Here is a 7,922-nt window from a genome sequence, read left to right as displayed (position 1 = left end):
GTGGGGCTGAGCACACAGGTGTGCAAACCTCTGTTCATCTACTGACTAAAAAGAATACTTTTTCCTCTTTCAAAATTGTTATCATCATTGTCAGCAATGATTGAGCACCTAGCAGAGTTGGCAAGGAAAAATAAGCGTCCTTCGTCTCAGGCAATTTCTTTAAGGAGACAGAATAGATAGAACATAAGCAATTGACAAAAATCTGTTTTATTAAATATATTTTTACAAAAACATGACAATCTGAGGGAGCAAATGGTAAACGCTGAATGGCTGAGGGCTAAGATGCATTTAAAGGAGGCAGAGTCAAGGGTCAGAACTTTCAGCAACTATTTCACAAAGGAAATTGAATTTACACAATAGAAAGATTTTGGATTTTATCCTGCCTGGTACCTTTTCCTATACATGTACTCACCTGCTCCCCAGATTCAAGATCAAAGCACAGTTTCTCTGACACTGAGCCATACATGAAATCTTGTCACTGTGAATGCCATTAAAGACAATTATTTTTGCTATAAACTGAATGTTTGTATTTCTTCAAAAGTCACATACTAAAACCTAATCCCCAATGAGATGGTATTTGAGGCGGAACTTTTGGGAGGTGGTTAGGTCATGAGGGTGGAACCTTTCTGTGTGGGATTAGTGTCCTTATTAAAGAGATCTCAGAGAGCTCCCTCACTCACTCTGCCATGAAAGGATATCATGTCTATGAACCAGGAAGTGTGCTCTCACTAGACATCAGATCTACCAGCTCCTTGATCTTGGACTGCTCAGCCTCCAGACTGAGGGGGAAAATGCTGTTGTGTAAGCCACACAGTCTATGGTATTTTTGTTACAGCAGCCTGAATGGACTAGGACCATTTTGTATAACAAGATTATTACCATGTTCCTACAGGTTTCTCAAAGAGGCAAGAGCAGACTAATCTAAATTGTACACAGTGATGAAGTCATTTTTCTGGTCCCTATTTGTGAACTGATCATTCTTTACATAGGAGGAGCCAACACACAGGTTTATGACTGAACAGGAGAGGTAGTATATCAAAGAGGACTAGGATTGGCAGTTAGGTGAGCCTTGGTCCAAATCCAGGCTTTTACTATATAATTACCTAAGTCAATCTTTCTCTGAGCCTCAGTTTCCTTATTTATTTATTTATTTTGGCTGAGCCAAGAGGTTTATGGGATCTTAGTTCCCTGACGAGGGATTGAACCCATGCCCTCTGCAGTGGAAGCCTGGAGTCTTAACCACTGGACTACCTGGTACGTCTCTCTTCATCTTACAAATGGAGTTATAATATATATCTCATAAGGTTGCTTTGCCATTAGTGAAATAACACAGGTAAGCTTCCTGTGTTATTTTAAGCTGAGAAAGCTATGGTTACAAAAATTCTGCACTTTTGACCCACAACTAAATGAAATATGTTGTAATTTCTATTATATATTCATTAAATAAATGCTTATTGGGCACCTCCATGTGCCAACTGGATGCTGAGAATACGTGGTGAACAAGATGGTCATTGTCTCTGCTGCCGTGAACCTTAACGTCCACTGGGGCAGAAAGATAAACAGGCAGTGAGAGTACAATGTAAGAAGGGCTGTGGCAGGGCAGACAGCCCTTCACACCGTCCAGACTCCTGGGCAACACACAGGACATAGCCAGCTGTTCTGAGAAAGAAATGTCAGGGTTCACTTCAAAGGTCCCTGGAAGTCAGCAGAATATAAAAAATAAATGCCACACATACATGAGGAGTGGGTCCCCCGGGGACTGAGACCGGTGCTCATCACAGAGTGGCTCTGGCTTTCTCCGGAGCTTGTAGGCTACAAGTGAAGCTTGTCAGCCAACTATTCATTAAGACAACCACATAACCTGAGGGCCTCAGTGTGTCATTTGAAGGGATTTTACCTGTAGTAAAGTGTAGATCAGTGGTTCTCAGGATATTTGTGATGTCTGGGGATATTTTTGAATGTCATGACTAAGGAGGTAGGAGTGATTTACTAGTGTCTGGTGAGTAGAGGCCAGAGAAGCTGCGAAAGTCCGACAGTGCACAGGCAGCCCTTCACAAAAAAGGATTTTCCAGTCCCAAATTCAGTAGTGCTGATATTGAGAGACCCCAGTTCAGAGGAACTATTTGAAGAAACCAGAACTAAAGGAAAACTACTAAATTTTCATAAAGCCACAGGACAATGGACAGTTTTGGTTACATGAAAGAACTATGTATCATTACTGGGTCTCCTCATCTGAGAAATGAGAATATTGGATTTGATTTCTTACAAAGTCTTTTCAAGTTTTAAAGTATATGAATCAAATACTTTTATAGGATTCAGTTCAGTTCAGTTCAGTCGCTCAGTCGTGTCCGACTCTTTGCAACCCCATGAATCGCAGGACGCCAGGCCTCCCTGTCCATCACCAACTCCCGGAGTTCACCCAGACTCACGTCCATCGAGTCAGTGATGCCATCCAGCCACCTCATCCTCTGTCGTCCCCTTCTCCTCCTGCCCCCAATCCCTCCCAGCATCAGAGTCTTTTCCAATGAGTCAACTCTTCGCATCAGGTGGCCAAAGTACTGGAGTTTCAGCTTCAGCATCATTCCTTCCAAAGAAATCCCAGGGCTGATCTCCTTCAGAATGGACTGGTTGGATCTCCTTGCAGTCCAAGGGACTCTCAAGAGTCTTCTCCAACACCACAGTTCAAAAGCATCAATTCTTCGGTGCTCAGCCTTCTTCACAGTCCAACTCTCACATCCATACATGATCACAGGAAAAACCATAGCCTTGACTAGACGGACCTTTGTTTGCAAAGTAATGTCTCTGCTTTTCAATATGCTATCTAGGTTGGTCATAACTTTCCTTCCAAGGAGTAAGCGTCTTTTAATTTCATGGCTGCAGTCACCATCTGTAGTGATTTTGGAGCCCCCAAAAATAAAGTCAGCCACTCTTTCCACTGTTTCCCCATCTATTTCCCATGAAGTGATGGGACCGGATGCCATGATCTTCGTTTTCTGAATGTCGAGCTTTAAGCCAACTTTTTCACTCTCCACTTTCACTTTCATCAAGAGGCTTTTTAGTTCCTCTTCACTTTCTGCCATAAGGGTGGTGTCATCTGCATATCTGAGGTTATTGATATTTCTCCCGGCAATCTTGATTCCAGCTTGTGTTTCTTCCAGTCCAGCGTTTCTCATGATGTAATCTGCATATAAGTTAAATAAGCAGGGTGACAATATACAGCCTTAACGTACTCCTTGTCCTGTTTGGAACCAGTCTGTTGTTCCATGTCCAGTTCTAACTGTTGCTTTCTGACCTGCATACAGATTTCTCAAGAGGCAGGTCAGGTGGTCTGGTATTCCCATGTCTTTCAGAATCTTACACAGTTTATTGTGATCCACACACTTAAAGGCTTTGGCATAGCCAATAAAGCAGAAATAGATGCTTTTCTGGAACTCTCTTGCTTTTTCCATGATCCAGCGGATGTTGGCAATTTGATCTCTGGTCCCTCTGCCTTTTCTAAAACCAGCTTGAACATCAGAAAGTTCACGGTTCACGTATTGCTGAAGCCTGGCTTGGAGAATTTTGAGTATTACTTTACTAGCATGTGAAATGAGTGCAATTGTGTGGTAGTTTGAGCATTCTTTGGCATTGCCTTTCTTTGGGATTGGAATGAAAACTGACCTTTTCCAGTCCTGTGGTCACTGCTGAGTTTTCCAAATTTGCTGGCATATTGAGTGCAGCACTTTCACAGCATCATCTTTCAGGATTTGAAATAGCTCAACTGGAATTCTATCACCTCCACTAGCTTTGTTCATAGTGATGCTTTCTAAGGCCCACTTGACTTCACATTCCAGATGTCTGGCTCTAGATGAGTGATCACACCATCGTGATTATCTGGGTCGTGAAGATCTTTTTTGTACAGTTCTTCTGTGTATTCTTGCCATCTCTTCTTAATATCTTCTGCTTCTGTTAGGTCCCTACCATTTCTGCCCTTTATCAAGCCCATCTTTGCATGAAATGTCCCCTTGGTATCTCTAATTTTCTTGAAGAGATCTCTAGTCTTTACCATTCTGTTGTTTTCCTCTATTTCTTTGCATTGATCGCTGAGGAAGGCTTTCTTATCTCTTCTTGCTATTCTTTGGAACTCTGCATTCACATGCTTATATCTTTCCTTTTCTCCTTTGCTTTTTGCTTCTCTTCTTTTCACAGCTATTTGTAAGGCCTCCCCAGACAGCCATTTTGCTTTTTTGCATTTCTTTTCCATGGGGATGGTCTTGATCCCTCTCCTGTACAGTGTCACGAACCTCATTCCATACTTCATCAGGCACTCTATCTATCAGATCTAGGCCCTTAAATCTATTTCTCACTTCCACTGTATAATCATAAGGGATTTGATTTAGGTCATACCTGAATGGTCTAGTGATTTTCCCTAATTTCTTCAATTTCAGTCTGAATTTGGCAATAAGGAGTTCATGATCTGAGCCACAGTCAGCTCCCCGTCTTGTTTGGTTGACTGTATAGAGCTTCTCCATCTTTGGCTGCAAAGAACATAATCAATCTGATTTCGGTGTTGACCATCTGGTGATGTCCATGTGTAGAGTCTTCTCTTGTGTTGTTGGAAGAGGGTGTTTGCTATGACCAGTGCATTTTCTTGGCAAAACTCTATTAATAGTCTTTGCCCTGCTTCATTGCGTATTCCAAGGCCAAATTTGCCTGTTACTCCAGGTGTTTCTTGACTTCCTACTTTTGCATTCCAGTCCCCTATAATGAAAAGGACATCTTTTTTGGGTGTTAGTTCTAAAAGGTCTTGTAGGTCTTCATAGAACCGTTCAACTTCAGCTTCTTCAGCATTACTGGTTGGGGCACAGACTTGGATTACTGTGATATTGAATGGTTTGCCTTGGAAACGAACAGAGATCATTCTGTCGTTTTTGAGATTGCATCCAAGTACTGCATTTCGGACTCTGTTGACCATGATGGCCACTCCATTTCTTCTGAGGGATTCCTGCCCGCAGTAGTAGATATAATGGTCATCTGAGTTAAATTCACCCATTCCAGTCCATTTCAGTTCGCTGATTCCTAGAACGTCGACATTCACTCTTGCCATCTCTTGTTTGACCACTTCCAATTTGCCTTGATTCATGGACCTGACATTCCAGGTTCCTATGCAATATTGCTCTTTACAGCATCGGACCTTGCTTCTATCACCAGTCACATCCACAGCTGGGTATTGTTTTCTCTTTGGCTCCATCCCTTCATTCTTTCTGGAGTTATTTCTCCACTGATTTCCAGTAGCATATTGGGCCCCTACTGACCTGGGGAGTTCCTCTTTCAGAATCCTATCATTTTGCCCTTTCATATTGTTCATGGGATTCTCAAGGCAAGAATACTGAAGTGGTTTGCCATTCTCTTCTCCGGTGGAGCACATTCTGTTAGATCCCTCCACCATGACCCTCCTGTCTTGGGTTGCCCCACAGGCATGGCTTAGTTTCATTGAGTTAGATACGCCTGTGGTGCTAGTGTGATTAGATTGACTAGTTTTCTGTGAGTATGGTTTCAGTGCATCTGCCCTCGGATGCCCTCTTGCAACACCTACCATCTTACTTGGGTTTCTCTTACCTTGGGTGTGGCGTATCTCTTCACAGCTGCTCCAGCAAAGCGCAGCCGCTGCTCCTTACCTTGGACGAGGGGTATCTCCTCACCGCCGCCCTTCCTGACCTTCAACGTGGGATAGCTCCTCTAGGCCCTCCTGCACCTGCGCAGCCACCGCTCCTTGAACGTGGGGTTGGTCCTCCCAGACGACCCCCCTGGCCTCGGGTGTGGGGTTGCTCCTCTCGGCCGCCGCCCCTGAGCTGGTTCGCGGGGTATTTCCTTTCGGCAGCCGCCCCTGACCTCGGACGTGGGGTAGCTCCTCTCGGCCACGCTTAGTGCGCCGGTTTATAGGATTAGGATGCAATTAATGTAGGGCTGCACTCAATATGCCTGCAAATTTGGAAAACTCAGCAGTGGCCATAGGACTAGAAAAGGTCAGTTTTCATTCCAATCCCAAAGAAAGGCAATGCCAAAGAATGCTCAAACTACCGCACAATAGCACTCATCTCACATGCTAGTAAAGTAATGCTCAAAATTCTCCAAGCCAGGCTTCAGCAATACGTGAACCGTGAACTTCCTGATGTTCAAGCTGGTTTTAGAAAAGGCAGAGGAACCAGAGACCAAATTGCCAACATCCGCTGGATCATGGAAAAAGCAAGAGAGTTCCAGAAAAACATCTATTTCTGCTTTATTGACTATGCCAAAGCCTTTAAGTGTGTGGATCACAATAAACTGTGTAAGATTCTGAAAGACATGGGAATACCAGACCACCTGACCTGCCTCTTGAGAAATCTGTATGCAGGTCAGAAAGCAACAGTTAGAACTGGACATGGAACAACAGACTAGTTCCAAATAGGACAAGGAGTACGTCAAGGCTGTATATTGTCACCCTGCTTATTTAACTTATATGCAGATTACATCATGAGAAACGCTGGACTGGAAGAAACACAAGCTGGAATCAAGATTGCCGGGAGAAATATCAATAACCTCAGATATGCAGATGACACCACCCTTATGGCAGAAAGTGAAGAGGAACTAAAAAGCCTCTTGATGAAAGTGAAAGTGGAGAGTGAAAAAGTTGGCTTAAAGCTCGACATTCAGAAAACGAAGATCATGGCATCCGGTCCCATCACTTCATGGGAAATAGATGGGGAAACAGTGGAAAGAGTGGCTGACTTTATTTTTGGGGGCTCCAAAATCACTACAGATGGTGACTGCAGCCATGAAATTAAAAGACGCTTACTCCTTGGAAGGAAAGTTATGACCAACCTAGATAGCATATTGAAAAGCAGAGACATTACTTTGCAAACAAAGGTCCGTCTAGTCAAGGCTATGGTTTTTCCTGTGATCATGTATGGATGTGAGAGTTGGACTGTGAAGAAGGCTGAGCACCGAAGAATTGATGCTTTTGAACTGTGGTGTTGGAGAAGACTCTTGAGAGTCCCTTGGACTGCAAGGAGATCCAACCAGTCCATTCTGAAGGAGATCAGCCCTGGGATTTCTTTGGAAGGAATGATGCTGAAGCTGAAACTCCAGTACTTTGGCCACCTGATGCGAAGAGTTGACTCATTGGAAAAGACTCTGATGCTGGGAGGGATTGGGGGCAGGAGGAGAAGGGGACGACAGAGGATGAGGTGGCTGGATGGCATCACTGACTCGATGGACGTGAGTCTGGGTGAACTCCGGGAGTTGGTGATGGACAGGGAGGCCTGGCGTCCTGCGATTCATGGGGTTGCAAAGAGTCGGACACGACTGAGCGACTGAACTGAACTGATAAGATTGAAGGATGGCGGTCAGTCCAGGTACTAGTGTGTCTGTATTTCTTTACCTTCCAGATTTCCTAAAGTCAGGTGCATAGTCCATTCATCAAAAATGTATGGCAAAGAAGAGAAAAACAGAAGAAGAAATATGTGGAACACCTCCTATGGGCAAGGTGCTGTGCTTAGGTGTTAGAGTGATGTGCAAAGAGAAATTCGATAGAGCACTTACCCTAGAGTGACCTACAACAGAGGAAGGCAGAAAAAGCAAGGATAACTATAATATGGGACCAAATCCAATGGAGGGGAGAAGACTGATATTTATTGAGTATATTTGCATCAGACACTAGAATAGAGCTTTGCATATGTTTCTCATTAATTCTGCTTCCCATTATTTATTATTTCTCAGGCAAAGAAACTGAGGTTCAGGGAGGCTAAGCAGTTTGTCCACAGGCAGAGAAGACATTGATGATTGCTGGCGTCCAGGAAAGATGGTGGGCCTGTTTATTCCAACACTTGAGCTTTTAAATATCTTCCCAGTAACTCTCATCTTCTTGTACAGAACCTGACACCACCAGTGGAGAATCTAATACA

This window comes from Bos mutus, chromosome 4 (assembly GCF_027580195.1).
Source record: "Bos mutus isolate GX-2022 chromosome 4, NWIPB_WYAK_1.1, whole genome shotgun sequence".
NCBI lineage: Eukaryota > Metazoa > Chordata > Mammalia > Artiodactyla > Bovidae > Bos > Bos mutus.
This window is presented reverse-complemented; position numbering follows the sequence as displayed.